Source organism: Peromyscus californicus, unplaced genomic scaffold, assembly GCF_007827085.1.
Source record: "Peromyscus californicus insignis strain IS unplaced genomic scaffold, ASM782708v3 Scaffold_18__1_contigs__length_77618521, whole genome shotgun sequence".
Classification (NCBI taxonomy): domain Eukaryota; kingdom Metazoa; phylum Chordata; class Mammalia; order Rodentia; family Cricetidae; genus Peromyscus; species Peromyscus californicus.
Window position 1 is genome coordinate 37,049,996 of NW_026294480.1, and position 23,272 is coordinate 37,073,267.

General features: G+C 40.2%; 2 long non-coding RNA genes across 3 annotated transcripts in view; one reads left to right on the top strand and one right to left on the bottom strand.

The window, feature by feature from the left end:
• LOC128113502 (uncharacterized) overlaps nucleotides 1-23,272 on the top strand; it is a 303,408-nt gene that overhangs the window by 157,959 nt on the left and 122,177 nt on the right. The gene's annotated exons all lie outside the window — the stretch shown is intronic.
• Nucleotides 1,263-23,272, bottom strand: part of LOC128113504 (uncharacterized) — a 45,903-nt gene continuing 23,893 nt past the window's right edge. The window contains exons 3-5 of one of the 2 annotated variants that reach the window (XR_008219511.1): nucleotides 9,047-9,206; nucleotides 5,819-5,968; nucleotides 1,263-1,754 (exon numbers count right to left, since the gene is read on the bottom strand). This is a non-coding gene — a long non-coding RNA (uncharacterized LOC128113504). The remainder of the gene's footprint in view (nucleotides 1,755-5,818; nucleotides 5,969-9,046; nucleotides 9,207-23,272) is intronic. The other variant, XR_008219512.1, reaches the window with a different exon arrangement.

A 23,272-nucleotide genomic window follows, 5' to 3' on the forward strand; every position in this document is an offset into this window, starting at 1 on the left:
AAATAAAGGCTCTGAAGGGCGCTTGTCCTTGGTCAAAGATGCCATCTCAGCTAGTTGGGCACCCAGCCAGTCTGTCAACATTTATTGACTGTCTACTGAGTAAGGTGCTGTGAGACAGAGACATGGCTTGGGACTTGAGGGCAGTCAGGACAGTGACAAAGGTAGGCGGAAAGGCAGGAGGAATGTCCACAGAATTCCAGAGAGGCAGTGTGTCAGCATGGGCAGCTTGAAGGATGGGCTACCTTGTATTCACGGAGCACCTCTGAGTCAGCCCAGGTAAAAGGCATTTCAATGAGTGATCTCTTTGGAGACTCCAGCAACCCTGTGAGGGATGTGGCCTCAGTTTCCTCATCTGTGAAATGAACTACAGTGAATGGTCAGGAGTCAGGAAAGTCAATGTTCAGGTGGTACCTATTAGTCACCCGGAGGCTGGTGGGCGTGGAAAACTGGCAAAGCTATGCAATTCTTGTTTTAAGATCTGGCTTCAGAAGGTTACAAAAGGATCACAAATGCAGATTTGGCACCCACACATGCTCAGCTCTGCTGGATCGGTGGGATTTGTGCCAGAGAAAGCAAATTAATAACTGAACGCTTGTGTAATCTAGGAATGCTTCAAGAGGAATAGCACAGTCTGCTGGCTTCGGTCTCTTCTATAAGGTGTTTTTCTTTAGCAGAGAGTAGTTCTTGTCCTTTCCCCGAATGTCCTGGAGAAAATCCTACACAGAGTGGAAAACTTCCCTCCTCATTGTCAGGTTGTTGAGGAGGCTCTTCCCTTCCTGGTGCCCCTTTGAGTCAACTCGACAGAGGTAAAGTTAAACCAGCATTTGCGACTAAACAAGGTCCATACCGACTTTAGTTAAAGTATTTGCCTGAAGCTATTGAAACGGTTGAAAATAGAAATCCTTCATTAGTAAGTCAGTCGTTTAATTTTGCCAAGTACTAACAAAGAGTTTGACTTTTCCCCTTGTCTCTTTTTCACTAAAGTGACTGATTTTGAGGAAGTGGGAGTTGGGGCAGAATGAACATGTTCTCATCAAACCGTTCAGCCTCCACAAGCCCAGGCAAAGCTCACACGTGAGAAGCAGAAGTCAACAAAACACGGGTGGAATGGAGCCCTGTGAGCTCCATTTTTAAAAATATTTTTAATGATTTGTTATTATTATTGTTATTATTTTAACATCCCAATTGCAGTTTCCCCTCCCTCTTTTCCTCCTAGCCCCTCCTTCCCACCTCCCCTCTGCCCCACCCCACCCCACCCCATCCACTCCTCCTCCATTTCTATTCAGAAAAGGGCAGACCTCCTCCCATGGATATCAACCAAACATGGTGTATCATATTGCAGTAAAGTGCCTAGGCACCTCCCCTTGTATTAAGACTGGGCAAGGCAACCCAGTATGAGGAACAGGGTCCCAAAAGATGGCAGAAAAGTTGGATACAGTCCCTGCTTCCACTGTTAGGATTCCCACAAGAAGACCAAGCTACACAACTGTCATATGTATGCAGAAGGCCTAGGTCAGTCCCACACAGGCTCTTTGGTTGTTGGTTCAGTCTCTGTGAGCCCCTATGAGCCCAGGTTAGTTGATTCTGTGGGTTTCCTTGTAGTGTCCTTGACCCCTCTGGCTCCTACAATCCTTTCTCCCTTTCTTCAGCAGGATTCCCAGAGCTCAGCCCAATGTTTGGCTGTGGAGCTCTACATCTGTTTCCACCAGTTACTGGATGAAGTCTCTCTGATGACAGCTGGGCTAGGCACCAATCTATGAGTATAGCAGATTATCATTAGGCATCATTACATTGACATTTAAAAAAATATTTATCTTGAAATACATTTCTAAGTGAATCTCTTATAGTTTAGGGAAATGGGTATAACTTTTAACACAAGAAAACTACTCATTTACTTAAATATGTGTAGATCACATACCATGGATCAACAGAATACGTGGTCTTGGGGGATTAGAAAAGATCATTTTGTTCTGTTCTCAGGAAGTCCCTTCTATGGTGTGGAACGTGGATAGACAAATATGCAGAGCATGGAATGCCCATGGATGGTAGATATATGAGCGAGGTTCCATGCTACTCAGCAGAGGTCCTATTTCTGGCAAAATGTAAACTGTGCTTTTAGGACTCAGCTTCAAATAGATGTTTGGAAATAAGAGAAACAGCTTCTAGACTGCAAGACTAAGGTTTCATGCACTGACAAGTAGGGGCCTAGGGATTCAGTAGTTATTCACGTTAATGAATGGAAAGGGAATGAGAGAGGCTGGGAGGGAGGTACAGTGGTTGAAGTCACTCGAATACTGAATATCCATTTTCCTCTATTCACATTGAAGTCTTTCAACACTAAGTGGAGAAATACTCTCTGATTCCACAAAGCACTGGTCCTCCTGAATGCTGGAAGCCGCCCCTGGAGGAAGCCCACTGGTAGACTTGTGAGGTGCTAGATTGGGAGGGGAATGGATGGGCACTTTGCACAATACTCTATCCCCCAAACAAAGTGAATTTTGATCAGCCAAATTACAAATCTAATGGATTGGGAAATTTAGTTCATTAAAATGACCTATGAACCAAGCCAAAACATGGTCCTTTTAAGTTAAAAAGTAGACACTAAATCAAATGAAACCAGATTAAAAATGAACAAACAGACAACCTTGTAGAAACAATAAGTCAACGGAAAGAAGATCCAGAATAACAGCAGATCTTATGTTTGAAGTCCCACTTTTTAAAATGTCCTTCAGTCTTGAATGTCACTCCCTTCTTTTACCTTGTGTCTTCTTGTCTCAGCAACTGTACTGTTTCCATGATGCGGTCCCTCAGAGCCCTGGGACTGGATGGTGTGATACCACCCCTGTCCACACAGTTCCCTGTACCCATTCCATCTGAGTTCTTCATACACACACACACACACACACACACACACACACACACACACACACACACATATATGTATATACAGCCATAGCTAACTCCCTGCATAATCCTATGCCTTCACCAATAGACTGGGAAGGGGAAATCCAACAATATAGGAGCAGTGGTTACTATACAGTTGCATGGTCAATGTACACTAAGTGCCAGCATATGTGGATGCTAAATATAATTTTTACTGAATGCCTAAAACTAAGCTGAAAACAGAATTCGTAGAACATGTAACAATTCCTGTGGAAGAACAGCAGAAGGGCCCAAGACCTCCTTTCTGGAAACCTGACAAAAGATGACTTCTTTAGAGTGAGTGCTGCCTCAGCACACCATGCACAGGCTGGATTTCAGCTCTCCTTTGCCCCTTTGGTTAGGTGTTCTTGTATGGTGAACAGCCTACCCAACTGCTCTCTGCAAATCTGGAAGGATTCTCATATATTCTGGGTCTCAACTCCAGCAACGTATTAGTGATCTTTGTTTATTCTTTCTAAGCAATGTCCTTATCTAAGCTGTAATCTCAGACATCTGGACCTCTGGCCCTGGGACACTGGCTTACTTTAAAGTCCTCTACGTATTCAGCCTGGACAGAGAACCACAGTTTGGAATTTATTGTCATGACCACAACAAAGGAGACCATATCACAGAGGTGTGCTGGCATCCCATAGGCATACACTGACATGCTAAACTGCATTTCTACCTGAAAGGCTAACACCAGGGTCAACCAGCAGCACTTCTAGAGTTACTACCAGGAGGCCCGGCCAATAATGTCTACTTCAATTGCCTCTCCCTTCTTGGGATCACTGAGGAAGTCACTAAGAGGCCTCTAGTAGCACTACTACTTGGGACTCTAGCTCAGGACTCTGGGAACAGAAATTCTGAAGAAGGCCTTACCCAGCTCACATCTGGCTTTGTGACCTTGGGAAAGTTACTTAACAATCCTTTGCTTTAGTTACCTTGGCTAAAAAAAAAAATAACTAATGATATTGACCTAGTTGCCAGGAATGTCTTCAGATTTCACAAGCAAATAACTGTAAAATGTTTCATCAATGTAAATTGTGGTACAATTTGCAAAAAATAACTTTATTGCTAAAACTCCATAGAAATCTGTGCTGTTCCTTTGGGTGTTTTGAATCACTATTTGTTTGATTTATGCACAGAGGATAGCATTTGCCTAAAACCCCTTTCTTATGTGGGTATTGCCTTTGATTTATTCCCCTTTGCTGTGCTGGTACACAGCTTGACGTACATATAAAGGATTTGCAGGGAAAAATCACTTAATGCCTAGCATTTCCTTTGTTGTGACTGTCTTGTCATGAACTGTTATAGCTGTCCGTTATCCTCAGAAATTTGCTAGTTTTTGTTCAGGCTTATAAATTCTCACCTTGGACATGGTTTATAGACGGTGTAGGGAAAACAAATACGTACACTGGAATAGTCAACTTAGATTTATTCTTACTTAAGAGAAAAAAAGCTTAAAGGTTTAATGTGTGCTTGATAAGCTATGATTCAGCCTGGAAGAGGCAGGCAGTTTATATTTACTCTCCTGGGTAGGATCAACATTTATGGTCTCAGCCTTTCTCAGTACCTCTTCAGCAGGTTGTACCTTTCCCAGAAGGACTGATCTCAGAGTACAATTTCCACACACGTTATTCTCTGAGGAATAGGGACATTAAGCCAACTACATTTTATGGAGAGTAGAGCAGGGAGATTTGGGAACATGAGTGTTTATTAAAGAGCCTTGAGTGGCCTGGCTACTGATGTACCTGAGTCTACTCAAAGCATCAGCCTACTGAAAATTTATGAAATAGAAAATTTACCCTCAAATCTTTCGACAACGAGCTCCACTCCTGGATCGTTATCTTTCCTATTAAGAAGGAAGCTGTTCATATTTCTGAAGGTCAGAAAACAGTGTTCTAAAGGGGCTTGCTCCCTGAGGGAGACCCAGTGCTGTGGATCTCGCTCTATATAAATAAAACACTGATGGGCCAGTGACCGGGCAGGAAGTATAGGCGGGACGAGGAGAGAGGAGAATTGAGGGAACAGGAAAAAGGAGGGAGAGACACTGCCAGCCACCGCCAAGACAAGCAGCATGTAAAGAAGCCGGTAAGCCACAAGCCACGTGGCAAGGTATAGATTTATAGAAATGGGTTAATTTAAGATATAAGGACAGTTAGCAAAAAGTCTGCCACGGCCATACAGTTTATAAGTAATATAAGCGTCTGAGTGATTATTTTATATGTGGGTTGTGGGGCTGCGGGGCTTGGTGGGACCTAGAGAGAAACTCTCCAGCAACAACCCAGAGCCTGGGATTAATATCCCCCCTTGGAAGAGGCTCACAAGGCCCTGCCCGTCTCTGAGAACTTATAAGCAGTTAGTTGATGCTTAGTTGGTATGGGAGAGGCATCTTCAGTGGTGTAGCCACTGGTAAAGTGCCCATGCTTCCGTGAATAACCCTTAACCTATGCTCTTGTAAGCAACCCTAGTCAAACTAACTGGATACCACACACGCGCGCACACACACACACACACACACACACACACACACACACACACACACACACAAACACACACACACACACACAGAGAGAGAGAGAGAGAGAGAGAGGACATGAATGTAGAGGAAGACTCATTAGGAAGAGGAAGGGGATCAATGGGAGTGGAAATGGGACAAGAAAAGATAAAAAGAGGTTAAAAAACAAATTAAAAAATGAAAACAAAAGATTCCCTTTGCAAGAGATGAAATCTGAGAGTTAATTGTCATTTTAACTCTCAATACTCAGCTTGTCCTGAACGAAGGCTTTGGGCAAGCTTCTTCAATTTTCCAGAGCCCCAGTTTCCTGCTTTGTACAGTGAAGATATAAATACCTAATAGGTTCATTGGCTTACTGCAAAGGACAAGTGACCTCACCTGCCTGAGAGGGCCTAGCACAGTGCTCAGTGCACAGCAGAGTCAGAGACTCTTCAGTTTTGTTGAATTTGAATAGAAAGAATATCTCAAATCTTCATCCACAGAGAAAAACTGCATTCAAGTTTTTCTTCAACACAGACAAGATAGTGACTGCAAAGGAAACAATTAAGCAGTAATTACAGAAGAGCCAAAAAATGTCCCTGCTATAGCAGCTGTGTGACTTGGGTAATTCCCTAACCCAAGGGTTCTCAGCCTTCCTAATGCTGTGACCCTTGAATACAGTTCCTCATGTTGTGGTGACCCCCCCCCCCAACCATAACATTATTTTTGTTGCTACTTCACAACTGTAATTTTGCTACTGTTATGCATCGTAATGTAAATATCTGATATTTTTGATGGTCTTAGGTGACCCCTGTGAATGGGTCATTTGACCACCAGAGGGGCCACAGCCCACAGGTTGAGAACCACTACTCTAACTTCTCCTTTTCATTGAGCACTCGAGCTAAAAAGTGGGGATAATTAAGTCTACTCCAGAGGGCTCCCAGGAAGATTAGATGGAACAATAGAAGCAAATCCCCAGAGAAATGGAAGGGTTGAGTCAATGGCAGTGGCTTGCATTGCTTAATTTTTAGTAAGCAATTCTCTTGTAGTCCTTCAATTATTGATGGGTTGGAGGCCTTTAGAAAAAAACAACATTGTAAAACCCATGGAAGCTTTTTGGTAGCTACACACAGAAAAGTCTGTTCCTAGCTACCTTTCTGCAGTCCTAAGACATAGAAGTCAAATAATTGACAGAAGGCTGGTGTTTCTCTTGGCAGAGATAATACAAACTGCTACTGACTATGGCCTGACCACTTGTAAGCCTTTCTCTCCTGTAGAGGGTTAATAGGTTAAGTTTCCTTCATGACTACTAATTTCACATGACTTCATGAAATGATTACATATTTATGTATTATTTATTATGTAAATCTAGAATTATAAATTATTTAAAGTCATATTAATAGCATATATTATTTATGATAGTACTATATTAATAAATATTATTTCAAGTAGCTTTGGCTAGAGCTTTGGTCCCTGTGGATCACAGCCACTTGAAGTTAGTATTCCATTCCAGAACAATACAGTTCTCTCCTTCTAAGGACACCCACATCAGGTTGTTCTATGAGCACATTTTTATTATAGCCTAAGTCTGTTAAAGAACACTGCCAGTAAGAGGAAAATCTCCTGGGTTTCTCTGCCTGCAATCTTGGCTAGATAATGCCATTCCTTTGAAAAACCATCAAGTAAGAAATCTGAGATTCCACTCCCTCTGATGGCAACTCTCACTTCCAGAACATTATCTTTGCTGCTCTAGAAGGATGCAAACAGGTAACCTTAAGAAAATGAATCATACATTTCCTGCTCTTCCAGGAGTCCTGAGTTCAATCCCCAGAACCCAGATAGAGGCTCACACTATCTATAACTTAGTCCCATAGGATCACATGCCCTCTTCTAATGTGCAGACAAAACACCCAAACACAACAAACAAACAAATAAATTTAAAAAGTGAAGAGAATGAACCATGAAAGAAGCAGGTTTTAGGCAGGCTATATTTGGCTACAAGTCATGGAAAAGCAGTGGCCTAAATACTGGTAATATAAATTATCTCATATAATTTAGGAAAGGAAGGCGAACCCAATAATGGCTCTTAATATAGGAATCAACTTATGCTTTTCTTGCTTTTATTATGTATTAGACATTATTCTTGGTTGTTAGCACAGAAATGCAAGTGGGTTAGCACAGATGTAGCCATCAAATCTTCTCTGAAATGTGATAACCCAGAAGAAATAGATGAAACAATGATCTTTAAAGATATTGGACCTCAAGGAGCAAAGTCCAGTGATTTCTGAGAAACAAGAGCAAATGAGATGGAACATAGCATATGCCGTAATGAAGACTGACTATGTCAAGTCAGATAGAGATGTAGAAGATAGGGGAGGGGCAAGAAGGACAACAAAGCCTTGCCCCATCTCAGCTCTTTGCTGTATCTGGGAAGACCTATTTTCCCTAAATTCCCAAGCACATGGTGTTACATATCTGTACCTTGAATACATTGACTTTTCCAATAGCTTAGAGCAAATTATTATATTCCCTGAGGCTCAGGACATTCCTATCCAAACAAAACTGAGGCTATGTTAGCAAGAGAAAAATGATAATAGCTAATTATTGTGGGTAACCATAAGTATCTGTCTTGAGGTCCCAAGGACTTAATGGGTCATGTTTTAGCACAAAATTTACATTTATAGAAGATTGGAATTTTTAAAAGAAGCCAGTTGGGATTTCAACTTGTTGCCCAGAAATATTAGCAGGGACTAAATTTGCTGCCCTATCAGAAAAAAAATATGATAATAGAGAAGAAATAGTTGAATCAAGTTTTAAAGATACTGGACATCAAGGAGAAAAAGGCTGTTGATTTCTGAGCAGCAGATGTGAATGAGATAAGGCCTAGCAGATGCCAGAGTGAAGACAATATAAAACAGAGGTGTAGAAGATACAAAGACACCAATGATACATCTACAGTGGCTGAGATGAAGACTTAATGGTACACTGGAGTCTCCATAGGAGTAAGAAAGGTATTTGGACATAATTTTCAACAAATAACAGCCCCAAATTTTCCAAATTTGATGAATGCATAAGCCCACACATATATGAATCTCAACAGACTCCAAACAAACTAACAGCAAAAACAACAGAACCCAAACAGAAATTCTCCAGGGCACAATATAGTCAATTTGGTTAAAACTAGTGACAAAGAGAATTATTTTTTATTTTGATTGGAAAATTGTTAAATTTTGTTTTATTTATTAAGAAACTTTTTATTCATTTTACATACCAACCACAGATGCCCCTCTCTTCCCTCCTCCTGACTCCCCCAGCCTTCACCACCCAACCCTCCCCCCATTCCCCTCCTCCAACAAGGTAAGGCCTCCCATGGGGAGTTAGCAGAGTCTGGTACATTCAGTTGAGGCAGGTCCAAGCCCCTCACCCTGCATCAAGGCTGTGCAAAGTGTCCCACCATAGGCACTGGGCTCCAAAAAGTCAATTCATGGACCAGGGATGGATCTTAATCCTACTGCCAAGGGGCCCCTTAAGCAGACCAAGCTACACAACTGTCTCACCTATGCAGAGGGCCTAGTCTAGTCCCATGGAGGCTCTACAGCTGTTGGTCTAAAGTTCATGAGTTCCCACCAGCTTGGTTCGGTTGTCTCTGTAGGTTTCCCCATCATGATCTTGATGCCCCTTGGTCATAGAAACCCTCTTCCCTCTCTTTGACTGGATTCCTGGAGCTCGGCCTAGTGTTTGGCTATGGATCTCTGCATCTGCTTCCATCAATTATTGAATGAGGGCTCTATAATGACAGTTAAAATATTCATCAATCTGATTACTGGAGTAAACCAGTTTGGGTGCCCTCTCCACTATTGCTAGTTGTCTAAGTTGGGGTCATCCTTGTGGATTCCTAGGAACTTCCCTAGCACCAGGTTTCTCCCTAGCCCCATGATGTTTCCCTCTATCAAGGAATCTCTTTCATTGCTCTCCCACTCCGTTCCCTTTTTTCCTCATCCCCCATCCCCTACCCTCTATTGCCCACCCTCAGTTTACTCATGGAGATCTCATCTACTTGTCCTTCCCAGGGTGATCCATGCATCCCTCTCAGGGTCCTGCTTATTAGCTAGCTTCTCTGGAGCTGTAAGTTGTAGTCTGGCTATCCTATGTGTTACATCTAGTATCCACTTATGAGTGAGTACATGCCATGTTTGTCTTTCTGAGTCTGAGTTACCTCACTCAGGATGATATTTTCTAGTTCCATCCATTTACCTGCAAATTTTATGATGTCTTTTTTTTTAACTGCTGAGTAGTACTCCACTGTATATATGTTGCACATTTTCTTTATCTGTTCTTCAGTTGAGGGGCATCTAGGTTGTTTCCAGGTTCTGGCTATTACGAATAATGCTGCTATGAACATAGTTAAGCAAGTGTCCTTGTGGTATGATTGAACATTCCTTGGGTATATGCCCAAGAGTGGTATAGCTGGGTCTTGAGGTAAATTGATTCCCAATTTTCTGAGAGTCTGCCATACAATTTCCAAAGTGGCTATACAAGTTTGCACTCCCACCAACAGTGGAGGAGTGTTCCCCTTGCTCCATATCCTCTCCAACATATGCTGTCATCAGTGTTTTTGATTTTAGCCATTCTGACAGGTGTAAGATGGTATCTGAGTCATTTTGATTTGCATTTCCCTGATGACTAAGGATGTTGATGAATTCCTTAAATGTCTTTCAGCCATTTGAGATTCTTCTGTTGAGAATTCTCTGTTTAGCTCTGTAACCCATTTTTTAATTGGATTGTTAGATATTTTGATGTCTAGTTTCTTGAGTTCTTTATACATTTTGGAATTATCCCTCTGTCAGATGTGGGGTTGGTGAAGATCTCTGTAGGATGTCATTTTGTCTTATTTACCATGTCCTTTGCTTAACAGAAGCTTCTCAGTTTCAGGAGGTCCCATTTATTAATTGTTGCTCACAGTCTGTGCTACTGGTGTTATATTTAGGAAGTTGTCACCTGTGCCAATGCATTCAAGTCTATTTCTTACTTTCTCTTCTATCAGGTTCCGTGTAACTAGATTTATGTTGAGGATTTTGATCTACTTGGACATGAGTTGTGTGCATGGCAATAGATATGGATCTATTTTCAATCTTCTACATGTTGACATCCAGTTATGCCAGCACCATTTGTTGAAGATGTTTCCTTTTTTCCATTATATAGCTTTGGCTTCTTTGTCAAAAACAGGTGTTCATAGGTTTGTGGATTAATGTCAGAGTCTTCAATTTGATTCCATTGGTCCACATGTCAGTTTTCATGTAATACTGAGCTGTTTTTATTACTATAGCTCTATAGCAGAGTTGAGGTCAGGGATGGTGATGCTTCCAGAAGTTGCTTTACTGTACAGGATTGTTTTAGCTATTCTAGATATTTTTGTTTTTCCATATGAATTTGACTATTGTTCTTTCAAGGTCTGTGAAGAATTATGTTGGGATTTTGATGGTGACTGTATTAAATCTGTATATTGCTTTTGGTTAGATTGCCATTTTTACTATGTTAATTGCACCTATCCATGAGCATGGGAGATCTTTTCATTTCTTGATATCTTCTTCAATTTCTTTCTTAAAGTTCTCGTCATACAGGTCTTTCACTTGCTTTGTTAGTGTTACCCCAAGGTATTTTATATTATTTGTGGCTATTGTAAAGGGTAATGTTTTTCTGATTTCTTCCTTGGCCCATTTATCATTTGTATATAGGAGACCTACTGATTTTTTTTTAGTTAATCTTGTATCCTGCCATATTACTGAAGGTGTGTATCAGCTGTTGGACTTCCCTGGTAGGATTTTTGTGCTCACTTATGTATACTATCATATTGTCTGCAAATAGTGAAAATTTGACTTCTCCTTTTCCAATTTGTATCCCCTTGATCTCCTTTTGTTGTCTTATTGCTATAGCTAGAACTTTGAGTACTATATTGAATAGATATGGGGAGAGTAGACAACCTTGTCTTATTCCTGATTTTAGTGGAATCACTGTGGGTTTCTCTCCATTTAATTTGGTGTTGGCCATTGGCTTGCTGTAAATTGCCTTTATTATATGTAGGTATGTTCCTTGTATTCCTGATCTCTCCAAGACCTATATCATGAAGGGGAGTTGGATTTTGTTGAAGGCTTTTCAGCATCTAATGAGGTGGTCATGTGTTTTTTTTTTCTTTCAGCGTGTTTATATGGTGTATTACATTGACAGATTTTCATATGTTGAACCATGCTTGCATCTCTGGGATGAAGCCTACTACTTGGTCATGATGGATAATTTTTTTTGATGTGTTCTTGGATTTGGTTTACCAGTATTTTACTGAATATTTTTGCATTAATGTTTATGAGGGAGATTGGTCTGTAATTCTCTTTCTTTGCTGCATCTTTGTGTGGTGCGGGTATTAGGGTAACTGTAGCCTTATAAAAAGAGTTTGGCAATGTTCCTTCTGTTTCTATTGTGTGGAACAATTTGAAGAGTATTGGTATTAGCTCTTCTTTGAAATTTTGGTAGAATTCTGCACTGATACCATCTGATCCTGGGGTTTTTTTTGGTTGGGAGACTTTTAATGACTGTTTTTACTCCTTAGGGGTTATAGGTTTATTTAAATTGTTTACCTGGTCTTGATTTAATTTTGGTATGTGGTATCTATCCAAAAGATTGTCCCTTTCTTTTAGATTTTCCAATTTTGTGGAGTACAGGTTTTTGAAGTATGACCTGATGATTCCCTGGATTTCCTCATTGTCTGTTGTTTTGTCTCCCTTTTCATTTCTGATTTTATTTGGATGTTCTCTTTCTGACTTTTGGTTAGTTTGGATAAGGGTTTGTCTATCTTGTTGATTTTCTCAAAGAACCAACTCTTTGTTTCATTGATTCTTTGTATTGTTTTCTGTGTTTCTATTTTATTGATTTCAGCCCTCAATTTCTTTATTTCCTGGCATCTATTCCTCCTGGGTGAGTTTGAGTCTTTTTGTTCTAGAGCTTTCTTTCAGGTATGCTGCTAAATCACTAGTGTGAGACGTCTCCAACATCTTTATGTGGGCATTTAGTGTGATGAACTTTCCTCTTAGCATTGCTAAGTTCATAGTGTCCTGTAAGTTTGAGTATATTGTACATTCCTTTTCATTGAATTCTAGGAAGTCTTTAATTTCTTTCTCTACTTTTTCTTTGACCCATTGGTGATTCAGTTGAGCATTATTTAGTTTCCACAAGATTGTGGGCTTTCTGTAATTTTTGTTGTTATTGAAATTTAACTTTGGGTAGTCTGAGAAAACACAGGAGGTTATTCCAATTTTTTTTTTGTATCTGTTAAGATATGCTTTGTAACCAAGTATGTGGTCAATTTTAGAGAAAGTTTCATGGGGCACTGAGAAGAAGATATATTCTTTTGTGTTAGGGTAGAATGTTCTGTAGATATCTATTAAGTCCATTTGAGTCATAACATCTGTTAGATCTCTTATTTCTGTTTCTGTCTGGCAGACCTGTCCATTGGTGAGAATGGGGTATTGAAGTCTCCCACTATTAGTGTGTGGGGTTTGAGGTATAATTTAAGCTTTATTATTGTTTCCCTTACATATGTTAATGCCCTTGTACTTGGGATGTAAATGTTCAGAATTGAGACTTCATCTTGGTGGATTTTTTCCTGTGATGAGTACATATCCTTCCCAATCTCTTTTGATTGATTTTAGTTTGAAGTCTATTTTTTTTTTAGATATTAGGATAGCTAGATCAGCTTGCTTCTTAAGTCCATTTGATTTGAAAGTCTTTTCCCAACCTTTCACTCTGAGGTAGTGTCTGTCTTTGAAGTTGAAGTGTGTTTCTTGTATGCAGCAGAAGAATGGATCCTGTTTTTGTATCAATTCTGCTAGTCCGTGTCTTTTTATAGGTGAATTGAGTCCATTTATATTAAGGGATATTAATGACAAGTGACTGTTAATTCCTGTCATTTTTTTTGGTGGTAGTGTGTGTGTATTTGCCTTCTTTGGGATTTGCTGCTGTGGGGTATCTATTGCCTGTGTTTTTGTGAGTGCATCTAACTTCCTTGGAGTTTTCCTTCTAGTGCTTTCTGTAGGACTATATTTGTGGATAGGTATTGTTAAAATTTGGTTTTGTCTTGGAATATCTTGTGCACTCCATCTATGGTGGTGAAAAGTTTTTCTGGGTATAGTAGTCTACGCTGGTATCCATGGTCTCTTGGTATCTACATTACATCTGTCCAAAACCTTCTGGCTTTCAGAGTCTCCATTGAGAAGTCGGGTGTTATTCTAATGGGTCTGCCTTTATAAGTCACTTGGCCTTTTTCCTTTGCTGCTCTTAATATTCTTTCTTTATTCTATATGTTTAGTGGTTTGATTATTATGTTTCGAGGGAACTTTTTTTGGGGGGGTCTAGTCTATTTGGTGTTCTGTAAACTTCTTGTATTTTCATAGGTATTTCCTTCTTTAAGTTGGGAAAGTTTTCTTCTATGATTCTGTTGATTATATTTTCTGTGCCTTTGAGTTGGTATTCTTCTCCTTCTTCTATCCCTATTATTCTTAGGTTTGGCCTTTTCGTGGTGTCTTAGATTTTCTGGACTTTTTGTGTTATGACATTTTTGGCTTTAGTGTTCTCTTTGACTGATGAATCTATTTCCTCTATTGTATCCTCCACACCAGAGATTCTTTCTTCCATCTCTTATGTTCTGTTGGTTATGCTTGCATCTGTAGTTCCTGTTGATTTACTCAGATTTTCTACTTCCAGCATTCCCTCAGTTTGTGTCTTCTTCATTGCTTCTATTTTAATTTTCAAGTCTTGAACTGTTTTCTTCACCTGTTTAATTGTTTTTTTCTTGGTTTTCTTGGCTTTCTTTAAGGAATTTATTCATTTCTTCCATTTTTTTGTTTATCTTTTCCTCAATTTCTTTAAGGGAGTTTTTCATTTCCAGTTTAAAGGCCCTCTATCATCTTCATAAAGTTTTTTTAAGGTCACTTTTTTCTGCTTCTTCTATATTGTGATGTTCAGGTTTTACTATTGTGGAACCACTAGGTTCTGGTGGTGCCATATTGCTCTTTATGTTGCTGTATATATTTTTGCACTGGCATCTACTCATCTCTTCCTCCAATAGGTATAGGAGGTATCTATGTCTGAGGGAACTTCTCTCAGTCCAATCTTTGCTTGCTGTGTCTGTGTCTCAGGGGGCCACTCTTGGTCCAATGGAGCTCTTGGTCTAATTGGAGCTGGCAGATTCTGTGTCTCAGGAAACCTCTGATGTCACAGGGGGATGGGTGGGTTTGGGGTAGGGAGCAGGTCTTGCAGATGGCAGAGTTTTTTGGGGGTTTTGGTGGGGAGACCCACCTGCAGGTGTCTTCCCTGCTGGCCTGCAACTGGGGCAGCCAGAAAATTGTTAAATTTTAAAACAAATACTCAGGGAATCATACAATAATTTTCTGCATGTAAGTTTATATGGTCTTCTGCAAGTGATCAGGGTAGCAGAACTGCTCATATTATCTTGGTTGTTTCCTATGATCTGTGTATTATCATCAACACAATGAAATACACTGTTTATGTCTCTGGCATAACTTTTGTTGTTAGCTTGCCTTCTTCTTTGGGTCTGGTTTGCCTTTCTTGACTGAGGTCATCACCATGTCACGACACCATCAATGGGAAGTCTGTTTAACTGTGTGCTAATCTCCTTCATGGAGCTGATATACAGGCTTTGTCTCCTGTGAAGTCAGCAGAGATGAGTGTGGCTACTCCTGGGAAATGCAAGGATGTCTAGAATTTTACAGATAGCCAGAGGACTCACCATGTCCCTGCTTTATTTAGCATGTTGACTTCCAGAAAGATAGAGAAAGGAAGAGGGAAATTTTAAAGCAGACAATTAAATATAAAGACACATATAAAGGAACTAAGTCAGGCCTAACAGCTAATTTCTCACTAGAATCAATGCCAGCAAGAAAACAATGGAGCAACATTTTAACCACACACAAAGGGGGCGAAAACTACAACCTTAACAACTTCAAAACTGGAATCCATGATTCAAAAGAAATAACTTTCAAATGAAGGTGAAATAAAGATTATTTATGTAAACAAAAGCTGACATCATCCATCCCAGCAGACTTGCATTAGTGGAAATATAAAGAGGTTACGGCAAAAGTAAAATGACATTAGAAGGCAATTGGAATGAAAGATTTGGTAAATATAGACTTTTTCTTGCTTAAATAAAAACATTACTGGTTGTTTAAACAAAACAATAACAGCATAGTATGCAGTCTATGATTTTGTACATACACACACACACACACAGTGTATAACAACAATAGTACAAGGACAAAGAAGGAAGGAAGGATCATACTGTGGAAAGACATTTGTACTAGACATGGAATAGTATGTTATTGCTTGAAGGCTGTCGTATTTAAAGATCTGTGCTGTAATTCCCTGATTCTCTGCCGTGAAGAGACTAACCAGCTATGTGGTCACAGTTGATTATCCTGACCCCTTCCATTCTGAACGAAGCCACTATTTATCTTTATTAAAGCTGGCTTGCTTTCTGAGGATGAGTTTGTCTTACAGTGTCTGATTTACAAACACAAGATTGCACATTAGACTATGAAACTCATTTCTTACAAAGGAGGAGCAGCAGTGTATACATGAATACAGGGTCTACTACGGTGTATAATTCCTGACACTTCATAGTTGTGGGTTTCTGGAACAACTAGTGTGTGTGTGTGTGTGTGTGTGTGTGTGTGTGTGTGTGTGTGTGTGTGTGTGTGTTGCACATATGTGAATGTGCAGATGGACCCATGTTGAAGCCAGTACATGACACCGGATTAGATGTCTTCCTCTATCACTCTCTGCCTTATTGCCACGAGACAGTCTCTCAATGGACAGGAAGAACACTTTTTTGGCTAGGCTGGATGGCCAATGAGTTCTTGGGATCTATCTATCACCACCCAATGCTGGAGGTATGGGCACATGTAACCATGCTCAGCTTTTGTATGAGTGTTAGGGATTTGAATTCAGGTCCTTGTGTTTGTAGAGCAAATACTCTTACATACTAGACCATATCCTGAGCCCCTGAAATGTGTTTTTGACAAGGAAGAATGCTTTGATAATCCTGGAGTAGATACCCTAACAGAATAGTTATTAGCTTCCACGATACAACACACAGAAATCAACAATGTGCTATGCACCCAGGAACATGTGTAAGAATGCATGCATTGTATTACTCTCAGTGATCTAGAGGTGTTTTCCTATCTGTCTCTGCAGTTCTAAGCTTTGTAAGTCTACAGTTGCTGGTTCCGGAATGAGTGATCATTTCTACCAGGGGAAATAGTGAGAATCCTTCTGAACTGTAAGATAACCACTACCCCCAGTCACTTTGTATTCTTTATGCCATGAAACCACAAGCAAGGAAAGGAGTCACTATCCTGGCAGTCATCATTGGTATAGAGCTTAAGATTAGACATTGATTAGACAATGGGGACAAGAAATACTCTGGCACACAAGTGTTCCATCAGGGCATCTCTTCATGTTCTTATGACCAATTTTCATAGTAAATACAATAAAAAAATTATCCATGCCTTTATGCAGGCATGGTGATCAGTGTCTCAGAATACTCAGGGATTAGGACTGGTTTATTAACCAGTAAAGTCATCAGAGATGCTACTGAGAGTATAGAGAATACACGATGACTGGCAAAGGAAAGAAATGAAAATTGTCAGTCATGACCTTGAAATCAGCTACGGTGATGGGAGCTATAGCTTATTTCACTAACTTCACATTGCATATTTTCTCTTTTAGATCTGATAAACACTTTCCATAAAGTTGCAAGAGACAAAATCAACAAACAAAACGGGAACAGCTTTTATAAATATCAACAATGAACTTGATGAGAAACAAACTAGGAAAAATATCTTATTCCCAAGAGCTTTAAGCTGGATATAGTGATGTGCTTTGAAAATACTCAGGAATAAACTTAAGAGGTGATGGATTTCTATAAAGAAAAACACACCTGAAGAAGACATTAAATGATGGAAAAACTTTCATGACTTTGGGTTGGTAGAATTAATATTGTAAAAATATCTTTACTACCAAAAGTAATCTATAGCTTTAATGCAATCTCTATCAAATTGGCAATAACATTCATCACAGAACTAGAAAAAAAGGTCCTAATATTAATATGGAAAAACAAAGCTAGCCAAAGCAATTTTAAGGAGAAAGAACACTGCTTGAAGCGTAACAGTGCCTGACCTCAGGCTGTACACACAGTAACAAAGAAAACGTGATACCGGCAACAACCACACAAAATCAGACATGCTGAGCAAAGGAAGAAAATAGGAAATCCAGAATCAGCCCACAGAGCTGTAGCTACCACCTAATCTCGACAAAGGGGTCAAATACATACACTGGGAAAAAGGAGCCCATAAGCAATAGCTTCCTAAACAGAGTCCCAAACGCACAGGAAACAATACCAAGAGTTTACAAATGGGATTACATGAAATTACAAGTTCCTGAAAAGAAACTGTTGGCTAAGTAAACAGATAGCCTACACAATGGGAGAAAATAATTGCCAACTAGGCTTCAGACCTGGGTTAATATCTATATTATATAAAGAACTGCAAAATTTAAACACCAAAAATGAACAAAGGTGCCAAACAACGAATGAGCCAATGAGTTCAGCAGGTGGTTCTCAAAAGCAGAAATAAAAAAAAAATTGTTAAAGTGATCAATATCCTTAGTTGAAAGGGAAATGCAAACTAAAACTGCTTTGAGGTTCCATTTCCTCTAACAGAATGGCTGTCATCAAGAAAACGTACGACAAAGACTGCTGGTGAGGCCGGGGAAATGGGGGAAAGGAACCCTCACTCTCTGCTAGCGGGAGTGTAAACAAGTGCCGTCACCATGGAAATCAGTGTGGCGATTCCTCAAAACACTAAAACTATCTAACTGTGTAATTCCTGTGGATATACCTAAAGGACTCCATATTCTACCACAGTGATACTTGCACATCTGAGTTTATTGCTGCTCTATTCACAATAACAAGGGAATGGAATCAGCCTATATGCCCATCAGCAGATGAATGGGTAGTAGATTGTGGTGCACACGGGGATTTTATCCACAGAGAAAGGAAAATGCACAAGAATCCAAACGATCGCGTTAAATGAGGCAAACCAGTCTCATAAAGAATGTGTGTTTTTCTCTCATATTCAGAGCCTAGCTTTGTGTGTGTATGTGTGTGTGTGTGTGTGTGTGTGTGTGTGTGTGTGTGTGCGCACGCGCGCGTGCGCTGTACGCGCGCGTACAGTGCAGGAAAATAGAAAGGGGACCATGAGAGGGGGAGAGGCTTTAAGGAAGGGTTGGACATGGAAGGGAGGAATGTTAGGAATGGGAGGACAAAAAGAGACTGGAATGGGTCAAGGAGACATCAGAGAGGCAGGGGAGGAGGACCAGCCCAAACAAAGGATTATGAAAGCGCATAAAGAACTCTGTTACTTTGTAACAATCAAATCAAAACAATATTGTGAGGGTTTTTTTTTCCTGAAAAGAAACCAGTCAAAGGCTGAGCAGCTGTTCGTCTGGGAAAGTCTATAAATGGTGCAATGGTAGGATTGTGTGGGATGATTTGATATGCTTCTGAGAGTCCCTTTTAGGATCAAGGTACACATTCGTTTAGCTCCTGGCTTTGGTTGTCAACAACACGTACCTAAATCCTTCCCCAGTAGTTCTCACCTGCTTAAGTTTGGACTATGCCTAGCATATATCCATTGACTAGTTGTGGGTAGAACCCCATTATCTCTGCTTAACTTCTCGCACAGAGCCATCGCAGCCTCAGTATCGCCTGCAGGAGCTTGAGGTCTCTGTCATAACTGTGTTACAGTTTGACTTCTTAATGCTGATGTATGCTTTCCTTGCCATCCAGAGCTGTTAATCCTAAAAGCACATGCCCAGAAACCTTTTGCATACAAATCCCAGAGACTCTTAGTCCGTTTCTCAGGGAATCCAGTGTGTGGTACCCACGGTGCTCACACTGTCACACAGAGGGGAAATGATAGAGACTGTCAGGAGATGTGCTTAACACACACACACACACACACACACACACACACACACACACACACACAAACTCACACACAAAGGAAACTAACCAACAATATTCTAGCATGCCATCGACCTAGGAGAAATTTGAGTTATTTTTCAAGCTACTGTCTCCACATGCTTCAAAGGAAGGCACAAGTAGATATTACACTTTGAAAGGATTGAGAAGGTTCCTAGCCTTTTCTATACTCATGGCAGAAGCTGCAATCATATCATTTTCAATAAATGAGAGCCCTGGCTTTTGTAATAACAAAGCCTTCCTCTCATAGAAGAAAAGGGTAGTTAAAAGTTAGCATCACTAGCCTATTTTTAAAATTCATATAAATTGTTCTTTGAAAGCATCTCCCCCCATTTAAGAATCTTTACTCCATCATGTATGGATTCACAATCTTTCAAATCTCAAACTTTTGAGGGTAGTCTCTGATGTCCCCACACCCACAGACTTCAGCCTCTCCCTGTGGGAAAGTGTTCATAAGCTAGCTGACCCACACAACTATCCGGAGGAGTAAACCCTTGGAGGAATGCTGTGTCTCCCATCCAACTTTCCATGATTCTCTGCTTATTTATTCTACGTGGTTATCCAGTTCTCTTCATGCTTTGGCTTCTCAGTTATTTTTAAAAAGTTTTTTTTTTAACTTTGGATTTAGCTTTACAGAAAAATTGCGAAGTTAGAACAAAATGTTCGTGTGTAGTCTTCACCCAGCTTTCCTGAACGTTAACATCTTACATAACCACAGCACACTTCTCAAAAGGAGGAAATAAATATTGGTAAGATACACTAACTCAAGTGCAGACTCTATTTGGATGTCAGCAGTTTTTCTACCTAATGTCTTGCTCTTCTGCTCCAGGATCCAGTCCAGGAAAGCCTATCACATTTAGTCCTTATAATTCCTGAGTCTTCTCCAATCTGTGACTGTTTCTCATTCTTGTCCTGTTTTTCATGACCTTCCTGGTTAAGGACTATGTGTCAGTAACTTTGTCAAACATGTCTCAATGTATGTTTGTCTGACATTTTACAATTAGCCTACTGGAGTGACAGATTTGAGAAGAGCACAGGAGTAAGGGGCCTGCTCATCACTCTAAGAGATCAGTGTCAGCTCAGGACCTCAAGACCAGGGTCTCAGCACAAAGGAGATTTATTTGCCCCAGAGGGACAGAGGGCAGGGAATAAGAGACAAAGACAGGATATAGAGGAAGAGGGAGAAGGGGAAGAGAATGGGAGAGGGGACAGGGGTATTTGTCCTGGAGGGGGATAAAGGACTGCCTCTGGATAGAGAGGAGACAGATGTGGCCCATAGGAAAATGATGGTTTAAAGGTAAAAGGGGAAACCTTGTGGCAGGATAAGGTACTTAATTTTAATTGGGTATATTAATTAGGTGAGCCAAAGGGGCCTTTTGATTGCTGGCCTTCAATACTTTGATACCTGGACCTTGGTAGTCAGCCTCAGGAGAAGGAAGTGGCCCAAATAAGGGAATAGACCTTGATTACTAGTTTTAGGAATGAAATCTAATGGTTTTCAGCAAGGCAGAGAGAATGGGGAAAAGGACAAGGCCAGGTTTGCCAGACCCAGGCTGGCTAGAGTACCTTCAGTCACTCATACCAAAGGACTCTCCATTCATCAAACGCTCACTGCTGATGTGAACTACATTTCCCAGATTCCTTTCTTCTATACTGCATCATTTGGAAATAAGTTACTAAGCCCTGCCTGCATAAAGGTGGGGATCTACATATATTATTTAGTGTCTTTTTAGACTTACTCTTTGTCTTCCATTTGTTTTTCAGTCATTTGTGCCAATAGGGACTTAATGATAGTTATTTAATGCTTTATGTTATAACATTCTTGAAGAAATTATTTTGTTGCTGAAATTGTTGCAGATTTGTCTCCTGGGAAGTCTTTGAGATGAGTGTTATGTCTCTTTTTGGCATTCAGGTCTCATTTTACTATCTCCCTTTCTGTGTCTCTTTTGGCATTCGGGTCTCATTTTGCTATCTCCCTTTCTGTCTCTTTCTCCCCCTGCTCCATCTCTCCTACTTAATTTCTGTTATTACAAGATATTCCAAGCATGCCCAGAATTTTCCTTTTCTAAGCTCTGTGATCAACAAATTCATCAAAGTCCCCTGGTTCCTTCTATAGAACAGTGGCAAAGAAACCAAGATCTAGGTGCTAAATGTACTATTTGCTAACAACTACTTCTGGTATTAAGAGTTACAACTATGAAAGATATGTACGTATACTCACCAACATAAGCCTATATATTTCATATATATGCATATATATGTCTATATGCATGTATGGTCATGTGTCTATATGTATACATGTATTCATATGACATATCTGATTCTACTCCAGGGGTCATCCTGGCCATCCTCCTTCCTTCCTTACCTCCTTCTCTGATTTTGAGAACCTGTCTCCTGTTGACTAAAATGCACTAAGGTTTTTGCTCACTTGTAGCAGACACATAAAGTAGCTTTGGAATTGCTGGCTTACATCTTTGTGAGAAAGGAGAAAGAAATCTACCATCTGCAGTTCAGTGTCTCCTCGCAGTGTTTTTGGTCTGTAGCCTTACAGTATCCAGTCAAAATGCCATTTTGCAAAGTTACATAGGTAAGCTCCTTTTGCTCCAACCTCTTCATGAGCTTGTGACACACCTAGGCTTAGTTGCCAGTTTGAATTTCCTCTGGTAGCTCCCTGATGTCCTGGTTGATTTTCAGAAATACATATAAAGTTCCCTTTTTGTAGTGTACAGCACTGTATGACTTGCGAGGTGTTACGCAAAAAGCTGAAAGGGTGCTGTACCTGTAAGTAGGAAATCTAGATCAACCATTGTGTCATCTATCCAGGACCACTGACCTTTGGAACCTCAGTTTTTGTTTGTTTATTTATTTATTTGTTTGTTTGTTTGTTTTTTAGTAAAATAGAAATGACTTGTGAGTCTCAGAGGATTGTAACTGAATATGACTTACAAGTTGCCTGGACTAGTGTTTCTTAACATTTGAGCCAGTTAACATTTGAACACAATCTGTCTTCTTCTGCCTTAACCTGCTGTGGCCCTATCCTCCAGGTTAGCTGAAGATAAAGAACACTGCTTGGGTCCCAACTCTCAGCCACAGACAATAGCTCTTTCAGAGATCTCACCTACATCTATCCATCCATAGTTTGCAGGCCTGGACTGGGGACTGGCCATGGCTTTTCTAACACTCCAACCTCTATATTCTCCCTCTTTTCCTTCCATAGACTTTGTTACCAAATACTTTTTCTCAATAGGCTCTATACCATGCACCACTCAGGGAAACAGTGTGAGACAATGGGAATGAGAGGATTTTTTGTTCCCTAGACTCACTGACACAATTTCAGCTGAAGCTTGACTCAGCAGGGACCAGCCTACAAAAATGCAGTGCCATAAAAGCATTTTTGCTTGAATTTCAAAGCATGAAAATAATATTATTATCATTATTATTTCATCCACAGTAACGAGTAAGCTACATTCAAGAAGCCAGGTACACTATTATCACAGAGTAAAGTACAGGGACCTGAATCATATCCCACAGACACCTGGTCATCAGAACTCTTTCCTGCTCTGGTTGGCTCTGCCACCCTGTCATCTCCTTAAGCAACAACTTCATGCTTCAGAACACAAAACTAGATTCCTGCTAGAGGGGATGGTTATCTAGCGGATTGTGCGCAACCAGCCAGACACAGAGCCCAGCAGCCGCCGGAAGCCTTTTCAAATTGTTTGAAAGTATTCTTTAAAAAAAAAAAAAAA